Consider the following 20,281-nt stretch of genomic DNA (forward strand, 5'->3'; position numbering starts at 1 on the left):
CAAGATCGGTAAGTTTGGCATGGTCTGGATGTAAGAGAAAGGACACTATGAACAGCTGGGAAGTAAAAGGAACCAAGAAGAAAAAATGAAATGTTGAGTAAATGCCATATTGCTCCCTTTATTCATATTTGAATGAAGTCTTTCTGTTCAGTTAGTAACTGAAATCTGTAAATAATTTGGGAAAGGCAATAAGGATTTAGAGATTATTCCCATTTTCCTTAACAGACATTAAATGCCTCTGAGTCTATAAAATGCAGCCATTTAGACCACAGGGATCAAAGAAAATGTGAGAGTTTTAAAGCACTCATTCAACAAAAGATTGGAACTAGCAAAATGGGGGAAAAAAAGTACTGCAAGTCAGGAAAAAAAAATAAGATTCAAGAGAACTCTGACCAAGAACAGATTGTACCTAGGAGGCTTAGGAATTATCTGCAGACCGAGGGACACCTATGTGTACTAAGCATGTGACTCTCTATTCAGCCCCAGTGGGGTAACCTTGGCAGTGAAGAGTTTGGCAGTGAGGCAGCAGGTTAGCAGCACTTGGGCTCTGAAGCTAATCTCCGCGTCTCCACTCATTTACTCACCATGTGACCTTAAGCAAGTTGCTTAGCCTCTCTCCAAACCACAGTGTTCGCATTTGCAAGCTGTGGATAACACCAGTGTTAGAACACAGATGACTGGGAGGAGTGTTTTGAGATGATGCCTGTAAGGAGCGCAGCTCAGCTCTTGCCTCACTGCCTAGACCAGTGCCAGACCTGGTGCGTTCTCCATGAGTTATTGAACAAATGAACAGAAAGCACCCAACAATTAGCTAAGATAAGCTACTATTTTAGGAAGGAAAATAGCAGGTAAATGGTACAGATATAAGTTTTACATTTGCTAAAGGGAAGGACTACTGCTCTGAGCAAGCCTAGGATGGGATATTGTTGTAGTGGAAGAGCTAGGATTTGATGTGGCCCTTGATGAATAGGATCAATTTAAACAGATAAAGAACAAGAAAGAGAAGAGATAAAAAAAAAAAGATAGGATGAGTAGAAGCATTTGAATGAGTCTACACAAATCATTTGTGCCCCAAGCAAATGGAGAGTGGCAAGAGATAAGGTGGAAAATGGTGGAAAACTTGTGTGGAGCACAGGGACCTAACACAGAATTAATAATACTCTATCATTTACATTTAGGTGGTAGATTCAGTGTATGTTATCATTATCATTATTATTCTGCTTTATAACTTACATATATGGTGTGTGTATTTATTTGTATATATTAAATATATATATTTTTTAATTTATTTATTTATTCGAGAGAGAGAGAGCATGCGCATGTGAGTCCAGGGGAGGGCAAGAGAAGAGGGAGAGAATCTTAAGCAGACTCCACACTGAGCACAGAGCCTGGTACAGGCTTAGGGTAGGCTCACAATCCTGGGATCATGACCTGAGCCGAAACCAAGAGCTGGACGCTTAACCAACTGAGCGACCCAAGAGCCCCACTTTCTATACATTCAGTATTAACATAAGTGGTCAAGGGTTGGAGAGGAAGGATTAACACCTCAAACTGCCACGTGGAAGATGCTTAAATTTATGTTTGATGGAAAGAATTCTTATCTCATGCTTCTGAGACTGCTATCTCCTCTATTTCTCTGATAATATTTTGCATCTGTCCTTGTGGACTTAAAAAGTAGCATAAATTGGGCGCCTGGGTGGCTCAGTCGTTAAGCGTCTGCCTTTGGCTCAGGTCATGACCCTAGTCCCGCATCGGGCTCCCTGCTCAGCGGGAAGCCTGCTTCTCCCTCTCCCACTCCCCCTGCTTGTGTTCCCTCTCTCGCTGTGCCTCTCTCTGTTAAATAAATAAATAAAATCTTAAAAAAAAAAGTAGTATAAATTTATTTTCAAGTAGGTTATTCATAAAGCTGCAAAAAAAGGGTATTGCTTGGGCGCCTGGGTGGCTCAGTTGGTTGAGCGACTGCCTTCGGCTCAGGTCATGATCCTGGAGTCCCGGGATCGAGTCCCGCATCGGGCTCCCTGCTCAGCAGGGGGTCTGCTTCTCCCTCTGACCCTCTTCCCTCTCGTGCTCTCTGTCTCTCATTCTCTCTCTCAAATAAATAAATAAAAAAAATCTAAAAAAAAAAAAAAAGGGTATTGCTCTATTTTCTATAATTTCCTTCATCTTAGAAAATCAAGATTCCTTCTTAACCAGTTCCTTAGCATATTTCTGGATGTTATTGCTTACCACATGACTGAGTGTAATATGCAGCTCACAACTAAAGTTGCCAAAAGTTAATTCAGTGCACAATAACCTCTTCTGGTTTCCTGCCGTTTCACTGACATAATGCATTTTTGTTGGGAAACAACTTAAACTCGGCCTATCAGCACTTCCTTTTGACAATTTTAACATGTTAACTAATTAAAATGATATGATGCATAACATCTAATCTCAAAATAATTTTGCATAGAGTTTCTCCAGAAGAATTAGGAGTTTGCTTAAGATGGAATGGGGGCTCTCCTGGCCCCCCGGGGTGAGAGTTGGAAGAAGGCTAAACTGTTTTGGTGGGCAGCGGGACAGGGCGTGGGGAGGGGTAAAGGAAGTCAACGAGGTAGAGGAGTTCATGCTGAGACCAGCAGTTTTGGACAAAAGTGAAGAGAGAAACCTTTGAGTGGGCCTGGGGCCAATATTTGGGGAGGGGAAGGAAGAGTACTGGAGAGGCAGTTACAGGAAAGGCCAGACAAATTATTTAAACAAGAAACAGATTCACACTGAAGCAAAATGTGAACATTTGTGCCCTCACTAAGTGAAGGAAATTTGGATATGAGAGCTGACACAGATCCACCCTTCCTAAGTGCTGGCAAATCCACAGCAAATTGATATCAGGGCCATTAGTGCCTGGTCATTAAAATGTAACAATAACAAGAATATCAATAAAAAAGTACTATGGTTTTTTTTATTGAGAGCTTTCTGCGAGCCAAGACTGTGCTAACTGCATTATATAAACTCCCTTCTTCTTCTAACCACCTGTATGGTGGACGTGATTATACCCACATTGGAGGTGAGGAAAGGGAGACCCAGAAAAGTAAAGTAACTTGCCCAAATTCATAGGATTAGTGAGTCCTCTGGGAAGGTAGAAGCTGCCAGGGACTCTGGAGTTTTCTGTATACATTTAGGGCACTCCCTACCACATCCTATAACTTTTACAAAGTTGTCTGAAAATTTTGGCTCGCATGTCTCCTAAAGGAATTCTGAAAACACTTCTACCCCCTGGAGCATTTATAAGTGAACCAAGTTTCCAAAGTTTAAGTAGTTATAAATGTGGTGATTTCTGATGCAGTTTAAATCATATATTTAAAAATAAAACTCCTTCACCACTTTAATGTATCCAGTGTAACATATATTGTAGTGTTTTAATACCAATCATTATTCATTTTTAAAAGACATGAGCAGGGGTGTCTGGGTGGCTCAGTGGGTTCAGCGGTCTCTTGGTTTTGGCTCTAGTCATGATCTCAGGGTCGTGAGATCGAGTCCTATGTCAGGCTCTGCTCAGTGTGGAGTCAGCTTGAGATTCTCCGCCTCTCCAGCTCCCTTTGCCCCTCCCCCAGCTCGTGCGTGTACTCTCTCTCCCTTTCTCTAAAATAAATAAATAACTAAGTAAATAAAATACATGAGCAAATTGTTTTAAGTTACTGTTTGACTTCTTCCCTTTTCTCTTTGAATTTATATTTCCATTCTATTTCCCCTACATAATTATATCCCATTTTGATATATTGTTATCCTTAAAATCACCCTAACATGTTTTGCTATAACAAATATATATAAATATATTTGAACTCTTTTTATTTAACTTTCTGTCACTTCAGGGTCTAAGCATTAAAACAGTTTCTTCATGCAGAACGTGCCCTCTTTAATACCCATCACCAGGCTAACCCATCCTCCCAACCCCCTCCCCTCTAAACCCTCAGTTTGTTTTTCAGAGTCCATCGTCTCTCATGGTTCATCTCCCCCTCCGAATTCCCCCCATTCATTCTTCCCCTCCTGCTATCTTCTTTTTTTTTCTTTTTAACATATAATGTATTAGTTGTTTCAGAGGTACAGGTCTGTGATTCAACAGTCTTGCACAATTCACAGTGCTCACCATAGCACATACCCTCCCCAATGTCTATCACCAAGCGACCCCATCCCTCCCACCCCCCACCACTCCAGCAACCCTCAGTTTGTTTCCTGAGATTAAGAATTCCTCATATCAGTGAGGTCATATGATACATGTCTTTCTCTGATTGACTTATACGCAAACAATGAATCATGGAACACTACATCAAAAACTAATGATGTAATGTATGGTGATTAACATAACATAATAAAAAAAATAAAAGCTTCTTCAAATAGTATTTGCATATAATTGACCAAAACAATATAAATATACTCCAAATGTTGATAGTTATTACAATAAAAGTATGTTTTGAGGAATACATTGTTTAGTAATGTGGATGGAACTTTTTTCCAACTGGTTGATGCACTCATGAATAGATATTACTTGGTGCTAGAATGGGTAAGGACTTTGTGAAAATAGAAAAAAAGAAGAGAAAGTATTCAGGCACTTCAGGGTGTGGCTTACCAAAGGTGTTAATCACTGTTACTGAGTCTTACATGGCACACACTATATTAAATTAATCAAAATGTAATATGAATAAACAACAAAAGTGGTGAGGAGTGACAGTGGCAGAAGAATTTTGCCCATGTTTTCTTTGGAAAAATGTCTGTTCATGTCTTCTGCCCAAAAAAAGAATTTTGCCCATGTTAAGAAAAAATGCCTACAAGTGGGAAAAATATTGAAAATATAGAATATTATTTTATGTTACAAATTTTAACTTTTATAAATTATTAATTTAATTTGTTTTTCTTTTACTTATAACTTTTTAACTCCTCTTCCATGAAAAAGATGTAACTGAGATACAGATGGTACCCTGGTAAAGAAGACTTCCCAGACACTGATATTTTCAACTGTTTTTTGGTCACCATGAAGTTGCTTTTTTTTTTAACTCCCTGGGACAATCTTCCATGGCAACATTAGGGATTAGGCTAGCTTTTCTTTTAAAGTGGAAGAATGGTAGATGTGAAAGGTAGAAAGTAGAACCCATATAAAACCCTGACTAGAAATTGAGTACCTGAAAGTCTCCATGCCAATGAATCCCTTGGAAAGTCTTTAGAGACCCCGGGAGTACTCATGCTCAAGTTGGAAGGCTGCTGACATATGATATTAAACATGTTTGAAAAAAAGAGTGGAAAGAACACCAACTTCAGATAATCAGTCAAATGTGGGCTTGAATCCTACTGTGACTGCTCAAAACTTGTACAATCTTAAGCACATTAAACTGTGTCTTAAGTTTCTAATGGTAAAAATGAAAATCATAATTCTGAGTACCTGGGATTGTTGAGAGGATAAATGAGACTGTGTATGTTAATCCCATAATGTAATGCCTGCAAAAATGCACTCAAGAAATACTAATTTATTCTTAATAAGTTTCTTCACTCCCTAACTAAATGGAGATAATGGTACTTACTCCACAGGATCTGTTGAGGATTTTAAAAAGATCATTTCAGTTTTGTTTTTCTTTCCAGGGTGTCAGAATTTTTTTTACGAAGAAGTTTGAATATTTAATTCAATAAATATTTATTAAGTGTTTATCACTTACCAAATACTGTTCTAGGTGTCCGAGCTGTAAAACTAAAGAAAAGACACAGTTCCTGGACTCAAGTAGTTTACAACTGGCCACAGAGATGAATGCACCTACTAACTATATTATAATAAGTTAACTAATTATTATATTTAAGATCTCTTACCTCTGAGAGAACAATTTCAGTAACAAGATGAGAAAAGATATTAAATTCTAATGGTGTGAGGTATAAATGAGAAGTAAAAAAGCGGAGACAGAGTTTATGTACTACTTTACCAAGGTATTTAAACCAAAATGGAAGCGATGAAGGTGGTTGAGCAGAAGGCAGAGTGAAGAAATGTGAGAGATGTTAGTACATTTATAGATCTAGCAAGGACTGTGCCTGAGATAGAGAATCTATACTGCAGAGGCAAAAGTGAAGGTGAATGATGTGTGGGTCCCAGAGGTAGTTGGAAACAAGGGCATTAAAGCAGAGTTGGAAGACATGAAGGAGGCAAAGAGGGAGAAAGGGGAAAAGTAAATTTTGGATGTTGGTACTAGATTCCTGATACCAACACACAGCTGATATCCATTTTTCAATGAAAAAGCATTCTGCTTCTACCATCCTTATGCCGGATGCATCTGCAACATGACCACTCACAGTGCTGAGTTTGAAAGTAAAACTTTAATGATTAACATAAACAAATGATAAAAACAAGAAATTCGTCAAAATAATAAAATTCTCAAAGAACTTTTTATATTGATTTTATTTAGACTTTCCCTACTGAATGCAATCCACAAACCAGGGTTTTACAGGTTATAATTCTTGGGATCCCCCTGCTTCTAGAAGGACTTCTTTATAGATTATATATTCCTTACCCACAATTCCTTATTATGTTTTCTTCTCCAAACAGGACTAAGGATATGTGATCCCCAAATCTTAACCCATGTCTTCATGATTTTCTAGAAGCAAAAAAGGGTGAACTTGTTCGGGGTAGGGGTGGGAATCCTAATGAAAAAGAAAAGCCTAGTGTTTTCCTTTCTTTTTTTTTTTTTATTCCATTGTGTACATTATTATTCACTTACTCTGTCCTTAATGCAATAGATTTTAAGAAAGTTACTGATATGTTATGCATGAAATATAGGAGGGTTGAGGGTGTGTGACAATTTTATAGTTCCCTGTAGGAAAAAAAAAAGTTTATATGTTTGTAGGCTTAGAATTTTACCAGATGTTCAGCCATTATTTTGTTCTTTCTTTATGAGAAATTCTTTTTAAAATCTACCAGAAGTAATCATTGTCTAGCTGTTCATTTTAAATGAAACATATATGCCTGAATCTGGAATAAAAGTTAAATGAGAATTAAATGTATTTCTAAGTCAAGTTGAATAGTTTTCAAGTAACAACATACCATTTAACAATAATAACTGAAATTGAGGTGCCTGGGTGGTTCAGCGGATTAAGCATCTGCCTTTGGCTCAGGTCATGATCCCAGAGTCCTGGGATTCACCCTGGCATCCTGCTCTCTGCTGAGCAGGGAGTTTGCCTCTCCCTCTCCCCCTCCCCCTGCTTGTGTGCTCTCTCTCTCTCTCTCTGTCAAATAAATAAATACAATATATTTAAAAAATAACAATAATAACCAACATAACCTCTATTTAGATGGTGATGTCTGGATCTCAAGAAAAATGGAGATAAACTTATCATTTAATTCTCATTTTTGATGTTGTGCATTAGTTAAGTATATAAGGTAAGTTAAGTGAGGGAAAATGATTTTATATTTAATAATAAAACAATAGTTTGTTATTAATTGCTGATCACTCTGTAACTTGCACTGGACTAAATATTTAATATGAACGATATTATTTAATCTTCCCAACTATCCTGTTATGATCTCTATTTTATATAATGGGAAATGGATTCTTAAAAAATAAAAGTAATTTGTGTGCAGTCAAAAGCTAGTAAGTGGCAGAATGGAATTTTGACCCTCTGCAGTCTGAACTAGAGTCCAAACTCCATCACTGTAAGCATTATTTTTTAAACGTTCAGGAGTAAAAATTATAGTTCATAATAGAACTCATCCATGATGTGCACCGAAAAGCAATAATAATGATAACAACAACAAAAACATGAATGTAGCAGCAACCACTGATGAACTGATAGTACCTATTACATGGCTTGTGTTGTGTAAGAACTCAGTAAAAACAGCTCACTGTGAGCCATAAAAACACTTTAGGTTGTGTCTGCAGCCAAATGGATTAAAATCAGCCCGTTTACAAAGAGCAGCCTCAGGTTTGATGTAGCCTTATTAGGTAGCCGTAAATAAAGAGGTCAGGAGGAGATCGTTTCCATATGAGCAAAGAGGATTTGTTCCCTAGAGTATGATGTTAATACCTTTCTTGGGAGTCTATAGGGTTTTTCACAAACTTTCAATACTTTGAGGGGGAGAATGAATTAAATGCTAAAAGAATACTCAAAAATCTCCAAATCTACACAGAACCCCTTGATTCACACATTCTTTGTAAAAGTACCTAGTATTTACCAAAAGCAGGTATTTGCCTAGGGGCAAATTTCCAGTGACCTGAATTGGACAATTACATGCAAATTTTAGAGATTAGAAAACTAACGTTCCATATTAATAGTAGAAATGGTATTCAATCCCCAAACTGACTGTGCTCATCTGCTACACCAATTCCAGCCTATGAGGCACTCGGGAGACACTTGTAGAAGAAGGGACTCTCTGGGTAAGATTAAAAGACAAGTAAACAAGGAAAACCAGAACAGTGACAAGGCAGACCAGAGCAGAGTTTAAAAAAAAAAAAACAAATATCATTCAGAGACTTGCAAAAGGTGTAAAAGAGTTAATGCTCACCAAACACGGTAAAATGAAAGAAATGAGAATGGAGTGAGAAGTGGGGGCCTGGTCCTGAAGCGCTTTCCTTGTTGTCATATGCAGTTGCGATCTTGTCCGAGGGACAATGGGAAGCCATTGAAAGATTTCAAAGCAAATGAGCAGCATTATTAAATTTGTATTTTAGAAAGACTACTCTAAAAGCAAATAGGGTTTCCCATGGCATGTAGAGAGGAAGCGAATCATAGTGAACATTCCAGGTTACAAATATCCCTCTCTTCCCCAAATTATCTGAAATGTATTCCAATCATATTTACAGAGCTGATTTTTAAATATCGTTTTTCTTCATATTCTTTTGCACTGAAAAAATGTAGTCATAAGTTGTCTTCAAGATTAAAATAATGAATATGTCCACCATTTCATGACTGACACAATCTAGTACTGAATTCTTGTACAACATGAGCCATGTAATAGAGACTATCAGTTTATCAGGGAGTTGCTGTTTCCATTCTCAATGCTCTGCCTAAGGACATGGTAGGAAGATGTTATAATTGGGAAATTATATTGGAGGATGGGAAAGGGAGGGCATTAAGTTGACATATGCTGCTGCTTACTCTACCATGTAGGGATTAGATAAAGGGGAAACTAAAGGTAGGAGACATATAAGAAGTCCACTGAAGAAATTCAGGTGAGAAATAAGGAGGTCCTGCACCAAGGCAGAAGAGGAAGTGGAGATGAAGTATTGGCAAATGTGATGAAAAGTTAAGAAGTTATATATGTGGTTCTTGGATTTCTTATTTGTGTGTCAAGGACAATATACAATACAGGAGAAAGAACAGGTGTGTGGGAGTAGAGGTTTCAAGGAGCAATGAGAAATGACCTTTGAGCAGTATATTTTCAAGTATCCTGTGCACTGTTGTGGGAGTGTAAAATGATACAGCCACTGTGGAAAACAGTATGGTGGTTCTTCAAAAAATTAAAAACAGAATTACCATATGATCCAGCAATTCTACTTCTGAGTATATATCCAAAAGAACCACAAGCAGAGTCTTGAGGAGATATTTGTATACCTGTGTTCATAGCAGCATTATTCACAACAGCTAAAACATGGAAGCAATGCCAAGTGTCCATTGACAGAATGGATAAGCAAAATGTGATATATACACACAATGGAATATTCTTCAGCCTTAGAAAGAAAGGAAATTGAAATAAGCCAGTTACAAAAAGACAAATACTGTATGATTCCACTTACATGAGTTACCTAAAATAGTCAAAATTATGAAGACGGAAAGTAGGATGGTGGTTGTTACGGGCTGTAGGGAGAGGAAAATTATAGTTGTAAAATATCTGTATGTCAAGGGTATTATAAAGTAGTAAAAAAAAACAAATTAAGAAAACATTTCCAGCAAATATTGCAGACCAAGTTAAAGGTCATCTACAAATATTTAGATGTGAGGCTATGGAGAATACATGGCCATAATAAATTAAAAGACAAATGGATATTATAGCACATCTCCCTGTTGAGAGAGACAGAGAGAAAGAAATACAGAGACAAAGACAGAGACAGAAAGAGATAGAGACAGAGAGACAGAGACAGGGATAGTTGTAGCTACAGCTGGGGAAAAGCATTACAAATTTAAAAAGAAAATCCTTAGGTACAAAACTCTTAACATCTTTCTGGAGGATGTATATAAATGAGATTTCTATGTGCCAAATGGATGGTACTTATATTTTGTTTCAATAAATTACAATAAGCATAAGCAAAAAAAAAAAATCTATTCTTAATGGCACTTTTGATGTGTTACAACCGTTTTAAGGGTTTTACGTATATTATTAACCCATTGAATCTTCATGACCACCTTCTAGTACAGGTCATGTCGTTATCCCATATACAGAGAGGTTTAATAACTTACCCAAAATCCTCAGCTGGTACCTGGCAGAGCCAGAACTAGAATCTAAGAAGTCTGGCTCCAGCACCTGGGCCTTAGCAGCTAGACTGTACTGACTCTGTTTATGATTAAATTCATAACACAGCCTATTACTCTGTCCTAGTGAAATTATTAATGTTTTGTCATTCTACAACATGAAAACACATTTTAAAACAATTTATTGAACATTTTTTATTTTGTGTTTTCTGCAAAAAACAAAGCCATGGTATTTTGCCATGGGGAAAGTACATACTTAAAGCCCACCCACTCTGAGGAGATTATGTCCCTATTATGTTTATACAGAGTCTACTTATTTTGTTATTTTGAAAGATTTTTCACTTCTATAACTTTCTAAGTCATGCTTCATATGAAGATAAATTATTATATTCTAGAATTGCTTCAATTAAAAGCCATAAAAATAAAGCATTTTCCCTTATATTTGGGTTTCCATTTCTTGACCATTTTAATATGGTATGAGTTAAAATAAAAGTATTTCACTAATATACAGAGCTTAATCAGCATAAGGCTAAAATCTTATAATCTTTTTTGTGGTAATATTTTCACTTCTTATGGTGTGTCATAAAGAATTATTTTTAATAAACTTTAATGATTACATCATTCATTTACTTATTTTTAGCTATAATGAAATACTTTATTTTAAAATATTTATTTATTTATTTATTTATTTATTTATTTTAGATAGAGAATGCTTGTGTGCACGTGGGGGGAAGGGGAGAGGGAGAGAGAGAATCCCAAGCAGACTCCCTGCTGAGCATGAAGCCCAAGGCAGGGCTCCATCCCAGGACCCATGAGATTATGACCTGAACCAAATCATCAGTCCGTTGCTTAACCGACTGAGCCACCCAGGCAGCACCCCTTTTTTAAGATTTATTTATTGAAATAGATACTTTTTAAAAAGAGATTTCATTTGTATGAAAATATAAAATACATAAGGTATTTATCATCCAATAGCTACGTATATTTGTGTGGAGGAAGTGAATTATCTTTGCCTAAGTTTATAAAGTTGATTTAGAAGAAATCTTTGCCTGTCCCTCTTAAGAGATTTTTTTTTGGTAAGAAAACTGTGTTGTCATGAATTGTTGAAATAATGTTAAGAAAAGAGTTGAAAGAGATTAAAAAAATCAATCCAGAAAAATACAAAATACCCAAAATAGATTCAACAGAAAGAATAGGATGTTTTGATGCAGGCTACTAAAATGCATTTTCTCTTGGGCACCTGGGTGGCTCAGTTGTTAAGCAACTGCCTTCGGCTCAGATCATGGTTCCAGAGTCCTGTATCGAGCCCCGCATCGGGCTCCCTGCTCTGCGGGAAGCCTGCTTCTCCCTCTCCCTCTCCCCCACTGCTTGTGTTCCCTCTCTCCTGTGTCTCTCTCTGTTAAATAAATAAATAAAATCTTTTTTAAAAAGTTTAAAATGCATTTTCTCATGGATAATAATCATTGGCTATTTAAGGGTGTAATCCTAGCACCTAGGAGAGCACCTGTCAATGTTCTAGTGAGGTTCATTCATCCTTCCATCAACATTTATTTATTTGTGTGCTTATTGGAAGGTTGTGTTAGCACTACGCTAAAAATAGATGGTATAAGCTGGGGGAAAAAAGGTGCTGAGGAGGCTCAAAATAGAGGCTCAATTTAGAGGGAGAGGAATATGATTCTGTTACCTACCCTGGAAGAAAACAACTATAAGCCCCTGGTCTTGGGCTGTGTAATTTGAATTACCATTGAATAACTGAATTCAAGTATATTTATTGACCCATTATTCTTATTCACGATATTGAAATCCCATAACTGCTTATGTAATAAAGTATATTCACATACATTGAAAATATCAGGTACTATATATTCTTTCTTTATGATAATGCCCCCTAAACATACTATGCTTGGTCTACTTTCTAAACTTTCTTCACATAAACAATTCATTTCTCATGTCAGTAGGGCATTCTTTCTCGTTTCTCTCCCTGTGGCCTGGGCTTGCTCACAGCATGGTAATACAAGAATAAGTATTCCAACAGGAACTATGAAGAAACCTTATCAGACTTTATGACATGACCATGGAAGTCACATAGTGTCACTGCAACCAGAGTCAAAGACCTACCCAGATTAAAGGGGTAATAATGTAGACCCCTCCTCCTCAATCTTGATGAGAAGAATATCAATATCACTCCACGAGAAGGTCTTGTGTGATAGGATATAATATAACATCACATCACAGTATAACACAATATGATGTAATATCACATCTCATCACAATGTAGTGCATTATAATATAATATGATATAATATATGATATACAATACAACACAATACATAATACAATTGGCAATAATGGCCATTTGGAGAAAATACAACTTGCCACAGTACACTCTCTAGCCACAGTTTACATCCCTCCCACATGGAAGAAATACTCATCCCTTTCCCAAGACCCAGAAACATCATCTTATTACAACAAGCTCAAAATCCAGGGTCTTGTCAAGTAAATCAAGCTGAAGCATGAATGATGCTCAAATACCAGTTCCTCAGGTACTCCTCGAGTACACTTCCACTCAATTAAGGATTTTTGAAATAAAGAGACAAATTATCTACCCTACCCACACATCCAACATGTAATGGTAAGACAGGCATAAGATAATCATTAGTCACACTTCCATTCAAAAAGGTTAAAAGTCTGAGACTCAGAGGAATCAATGATCCATAGCAATTCTGAAATTCAGCCTGCACATATTGCCAGTTCCCTGACTGGAGCTCCTACTGTCTGGGAGTTATTTAATGTGGCTCTTGGCTTTGCCATCAAGGCTTTTGTATTTACCCTTTCTTTTCCATTTAATTTAGCCCATATATGCAGTAGAATAGGGTTTTAGGTCCATTTCCTGCCCATGGAAGTTAAGAACCCAAAGCTTTCCCCTTTTGTATTGTCCCTGTTCCTTTCAGTCTAAGCTGGCATAATTCTTTAAAAAAAAAAACCTTCACAGGTTTTTGTGTGTGCGTTTGTAATGGACTCCATTATAATCCACTCACAATCTCTTTGAAATAAATAATCTTTTTCAGGGATCTCTGTGAACCTGCAGGAAGAACAACATCTCTAACACTCTCAGAAGCCCTAATGTTTACCAGTGAGGGTGTGCAAGGTGTTTCCTTAAGACACTTACAGGACCTTGTACCTATTTGGAAGGATCTGTGAGAAAATATCTCAAATCTTATTGGGGTCTTCACAAAGGCTTTGTCTTTACAACATGTTTTCTCTTTGGTGCTTTGATTTTGATCTTTGAACAGAAGCCCATTTCTTAATTTTGGACTCATTCACTATCTGAAGACACTGAGAAAGAGAATCCAGTTTTAATTTTTCTTTTAATTTACAAGACTTGGCACCTTTTTATTAAATCATTTGTTTCTTATATTTTCTTTCCATCTAGCTTTCTATTATGGGCAGCAAGAAGTCAGATGATATTTTTAATATTCCTCCTATTACTATGATATTTTCATTTATGTTAATTTCCATAGTCTCCTTTCTTTGATTAAATAGACTTACAAAAGTGATTCCTTTTTTCTATTTCATTCATCTTTTTGAGAGCACACATTGGTTATTGAGCAAACCTAATTTCTCTGATTTTCTAATTATTTAATGAATATTTACTTATTTATTAATGACTATTTTACTTCTAATTTACTATAATATATATTTAATTTGTTATTTTTCTAGTTGATTAAATTCTTTACCTTTGAGCAGTTAGAGTTATAAAATTTCAATTGGGAACCATTTTGGCCACATTCATTTTTATTTATTTTTAAATGGTTTATAAATAGTGTTTTTAATTTTTAAATTGCTAGTGGCAGGCTTGAACTTTTATTTTTTTATTTGAGTATAGTTGACATACAATGTTACATTAGTTTCAGTGACCAACTTGGTGATTTGACAGGTTTATACATTATGCTGTGCTCACCACAAGTGTAGCTACCATCTGCCACCTTATATCACTGTTACAATATCATTCACTCTATTCCTTATGCTGTGCCTTTTAATCCCATGATTTATTCATTCCATAACTGAAGGCTTCTATCTCCCTCCCTCCTTTACTTGTTTTGACCAAGACTCTACTCCCCTCCCCTCTGGCAACCACCAGTTTGTTCTCTATATTTATAGGTTTGATTCTGCTTTTTGTTTATTCATTTTTTTTTTAGATTCCACTTATGAATGGAATCATCTGGTATTTGTCTTTCTCACTCACACTTATTTCGCTTAGTATAATACCCTCTACCCTCCATGTTGTTCTCAAATAGCAGAATCTCATCCTTATTATGGCTGCATAATATTCCATTATGTATATATGTATACATATCACATTTTTTTCATTCAAGTATTGATGGACATTTACATTGCTTCTATATCTTGGCTACCGTAAATAATGCTAAAATAAACATAGGGGTGTATATATCTTTTCATATTAGTGTTTTCATTTTCTTTGGGAAAATACCCAGGAGTGGAATTCTTAATGTAGTATTTCTATTTTTAATTTTTTGAGGAAACTCCATACTGTTTTCCACAGTGTCTGTACCAATTTACATTCCCACCAACAGAGCATGAGGGTTCCCTTTTCTCTACATCATTGTCAACACTTGTTATTTCTTGTCATTTTGAATTTAGCCTTTCTAACTGGTGTAAGATGATATATCATTGTGGTTTAATTTGCATTTCCTTGATGATGAGTGATGTTGAGCATCTTTTCATGTGTCTGTTGGCCATCTGGATGTCTTCTTTGGAAAAATGTCTAGTCAGGTCCTCCACCCATTTTTTAATTGGGTTGTTGGGTTTTTTGGTGTTGTATAAATTCTTGATATATTTTGGTATTAATCCCTTATTGGATGTATCATTTGCAAATATCTTCTCCCATTTAGTAGGTTTTCTTTTTGTTTTGTTGATGGTTTTCTTTGATGTGGCAAAAGCTTTTTATTTTCATGTAGTCCCCATAGTTTATTTTTGCTTTCATTTCCCTTGCCTTAGGAACCATATCTAGAACAATGTTGCTATGGCTGATGTCAGAGAAATCACTGCCTGTGTTGTCTTCTAGGATTTTTATGGTTTTAGGTCTCACGTTTAGGTCTTTAATCCATTTTGAGTTTATTTTTGTGTATGGTGCTAGAAAGTAGTCCCATTTCCTAAGTGTCCATCAGCAGACAACTGGATTTCCCTTACCTTAGAGGCCATATCTAGACAAATTTTGCTACTTTTATCATTTTTTATTGCATTGTTGTCAGAGAATGTGATCTGTATAAAATCTTTCTTTTTCTCCTTAGAACTTCTTAAATTGTCTTTTTAGTCTAATGCTTTCAAAGACTATTCTATGTGTCTTTGAAAAAAAAGTGTATTTACTATTTATTGTATATATTTATATATATACAGTATATTACATCAAGCTTCTTAAGTGTACTATGCAATATCTCTTTTGTTTTTTATTTATTATTTAGTCTATTTAGTGTGTCTTTATTGGATATTTTTCTTTTTTTAAGTTCCCCCAACATGGGGCTTGAACTCACAACCCTGAGTTCAAGACCCGAGCTGAAATCAGGAGTCAGACGCTTAACCAACTGAGGCACCCAGGAGCCCTCTTTACTGAATATTTTTAAATCCAATCTAAGATTTTAAATTTTTCCAAAAGGAGAACTTATTTCTTCAAACTTGTCCCCTACCACCCTCCCTGTGATCAAATATATTAATTTTCTCTTTAAATTTACATAGTAACTTTTTTATTATGTACCATTATTCATTTTTTTTTATTTTTTTGGAATTTTTAATGACTGAAACAAAAGAGATCTAAAACCGCAGCTTCTGGAAGAACCACTTGCTCTTGCCGGTCTTGTACCTCTCCTCGAACTTGACCTTGGCCTCTCGTCGGGCCTTGCATTTAAGGGCAAGGTCTCTGAAGACATCCTTGTTGATGACAGTTTTGTCCAAGGGGATATCCACAGAGTACCTTGTGGGCATGTGGTGATTATAGTTATAAATTTTCAAAAAAGACTTGATCTTCAACCTCTTGGTGATTTTCTTCTTGCCCATGGCAGCTGTCACTTTGTGGGGACAGCAGTCAATTCCAGCCACCAGAGCATGGTTGTAGGGATGGTCTGATCATCATCAATATTCTTCATCAATATTCTTCACAATGACCACTTTGCGTCCGGAGCAGTGTCCGGCCAGGACCAGCACCACCTTCCTGGGTTTCGTGAACTTGCCCATCTCGACATCAGCCACTAGAGCCTACAGCAGAAAGGAAGAAACCATTACTCATTTTAACTTGACACATTCCACCGATACCTTTGCTCAGCACTGTTTCTTATTTCTTTCATCTTTTTCTCTTTTAGATTTGTATTTTCCTTTGCTGGATTATAACCTTGAGTAGTTATCTTATCCTCCAATCTAACTACTCATCTAATTCTAAATCCCTGTTTATTTCTTAGGGTAGTTTAGCTACTTATTTGCCCCATACCAAATAAGACAAGCAAATCAACAAGGGCCTTATATTATTTAACATACATGCCCATTTGAGTTCATTTCTAAATAAAGGCTTTTCTCTACTTGAGAAGAATTCAGTGGACAACACTACAGTTATCTTTTTTCCTTGTTTCATTTCTTTTAAAGCAAAATTATTAAAAACGTCAAATAGCCAAAACAATCTTGAGAAAGAACAAAGTTGGAGGCATCATGCATCCTGATTTCAAACTATATTACAAAGCTATAGTAATTAAAACATTATGTTATTGGCATAAAAAGAGACATATAGATCAATGGAACAGAATAGAACCCAGAAATAAAACCATGCATAGATGATCAATTAATTTATGACAAAACAGCCAAGAATATACAATGGGGGTAAGGGCAGTCTCTTCAATAAATGGTGCTGGGAAAACTGGACAGCCACATGCAAAACAAACAAAAATGAAAAGGAAAGAAATAAGAAAGAAAGTGGATCTTACACCATCCACAAAAACTAACTCAGAATGGATTAAAGACTTGAACATAAGGCTTGAAACCATAAAACTCCTAGCAGAAACCAGGCAGTGAGTTCCTTGACATCATTCTTGGTGATGATTTTTTGGATCTGACTCCAAAAGCAAAGGCAATAAAAGCAAAAATAAACAAGTGAGACTACAATAACTAAAAGACTTCTGCACAGCAAACATCAACAAAATGAAAACGCAACATTCTGAATAGAAGAAAATATTTGCAACTCATATATACAATAAGGGGTTAGTATCCAAAATATTCAAAGAACTCATATAATTCATGAGTTTTTAGTTTTAGCAAAAACTAAAAAACAAAAAAAAACAACAATTCCATTAAGCAATGGGGAGAGGATCTGTATTTTTCCAAAGAAGATATACAAATGACAAACAGGTACATGAAAAGGTGCTGGACATCACTAATCATCACTTAATGTAAATCAAAACCACAAAGAGATATCACTTCACACCTGTCAGAATGACTATTATCAAAAGACAAGGAAAAAAAAAAAAGACAAAAAATAACTAGTGTTGGCAAGGAAGTATTGACAAGGAAAACTTTGTGCTCACCTGCCATGAGAGTTAAGGGCTGTAAACTGGTGCAGCCAGTAGGGAAAACAGTTATGGAGATTCCTTAAAAAATTAAAATAGAACTGTCATATGATTCAGCAATTTCACTTCTAGATATTTATTCAAAGGAAGAAAAAAACACTAACTCAAAAAGATATATGCACTCTCATTTTCTATGCAGCATTTTTAATGATAGCCAAGACATAGAAGCAAGTGTCTAATAATGCATGAATGGATAAAGACAATGTGGTATGTAAATACAATGGAATATTATTCAGCCACACAAAAGAAGAAAATCTTACCATTTGTGACAACATGGATGGACCCTGAAGGCATTATACTAAGGGAAGTAAGTCAGACAGAGAAAGACAAATACCATATGATTTCATATGGTATTATGAAAAATATGTAAAGTACATATAAAATCTGAAAACAAACAAACTACCAAAATCATAGGTACAGAGAATAGACTGGTGGTTGTCAGAAGCACGGGGTAGGGAGTGGGCCAGATGCATGAAGTAGTCAAAAGATACAAATTTCCAGGTATAAAATAAATGTCATGGGGATGAAATGTACAGTATGATGACTGTAGTTAATAATACTATATTATACATTTGAGAGTTGCTAAGAGAGTAGATCTTAAATGTTCTCATCACAAGAAAAAAACTAGTATGGTGAACAATGTTAACTAGACTTACTGTGATAAGCATTTCAAAATATATACAAATACTAAATTGTGTTGTACACCTGAAATTAACCTCATGTTATATGTTAATTCTATATCAATAAAAAAATTAAACCATAGAAGATACCATATGGTTCTATTTCTTTGAATAATTTAAAATAAACAGAAAAATGCTAGATACTTAAATTGATAGGTTTGTTAATGTGTTACACTGAATTATATTCTAGATAATGTCTTTAAAAAGCATGCAAATTTGAGTTCAGCCAGTAGTATTTAAATTTCATTTGAACTTTTTCTTAAATGAAAGCCTACATTAAAAATAAATATGTAAGAGATAAAGGTGGAATTGTTCTGACTGAAGCAGAGGATCCATACCATGAATGCCCACTGTATCTCCACCTCTTAACCCAAATACCCCTCCACCACAAGAATCATTGGAGAAGTTCTATGAATCCCCTGAGGTTTATTGGAACACTTAGACATGAGCTTAGTCTCATTATATACCTGAATAATTCTTTGTAAGTAAAAGTCTTTGTGGCTTCTTAATTAACTAATGTTTTAATGGCTCTTCTCTTTGGACTTTTATAAAGGAAAAATATGAATAATTCAATCTTTAGATTCTACAATCAAAAGCCATCTGATAGGGGCACCTGGGTGGCTCAGTCATTAAGCGTCTGCCTTCAGCTCAGGACATGATCCTGGAGTCCTGGGATCGAGCCCTGCATCGGGCTCCCTGCTCAGTGGGAAGCCTGCTTCTCCCTCTCCCACTCCCCCTGCTTGTGTTCCCTCTCTTACAGTGTGTCTCTCTCTCTGTCAAATAAATAAACAAAATCTTAAAAAAAAAAAAAAGCCATCTGATAGCCCAAAAAGATTTCTCAAGATGAAAAATGCACTCATCATGATCAAAATGAATAAAAATAAAACCAAGAAAACTCTCTTCTCATCCAGACTTCTTAGGAGTCATGTAAATAGCCAGCTATATACCCAAAGAGAAAAATCACCTTTGATTACAGTTTGGCATAATCACATGTCCCCTAATAATCTCTGCTCACTGACTCCATCACTAGGGATGTTTGTGTCCTAATCCCATGTGGATATTCATTTTCTTCAGAAGCCAAGTTATGTGTCTCTGAATCAGACACACACCCATACTTTACACTAAATTTCCATGAAGCAATTCTGTCTGCATTTACTCAGAATGTGACCTGAACAAAAAAGTATTCAGGACTTGATTATAAATAGATTCTTTTGTTAGTTAAAAATCTGATTCCTTTCCTAACAGCTCAAATGCCTTTTGGAGATTCTAAATACTGACTTTAAAAAGTCACCTAATCCCTAAAATAGTAGATTTGCCTTTTATAAATCATAAATGAAAGAATGGTCTAAAATCTAAATGTAATTATTTTACAAAACAAAGTGCTGTGGAGCTTATTTAAACCCAGACTTTAAAATATTGATTTTTTACCTTCAATAAACCATTCTAAATAATACTTATTTTCTCTATTGGTATATCCACATTGTGATTTAAGTAACAGTAAGAAGAATTTTATATAGCTGTCAAATTTCTAGATTTGAAACTAGATTTTAGAGATATACTTTCTTG

General features: G+C 35.7%; 1 pseudogene; it reads right to left on the reverse strand.

Annotated features, from left to right (window-relative positions):
- Positions 1 to 16,185: 16,185 nt before the first annotated feature.
- Positions 16,186 to 16,887, reverse strand: LOC102734722 (large ribosomal subunit protein eL27 pseudogene; annotated as a pseudogene).
- Between the last annotated feature and the right edge of the window lie 3,394 nt (positions 16,888 to 20,281).

This window comes from Leptonychotes weddellii, chromosome 8 (genome assembly GCF_054177405.1).
Source record: "Leptonychotes weddellii isolate Sample4059 chromosome 8, ASM5417740v2, whole genome shotgun sequence".
NCBI classification, from domain to species: Eukaryota; Metazoa; Chordata; class Mammalia; order Carnivora; family Phocidae; genus Leptonychotes; species Leptonychotes weddellii.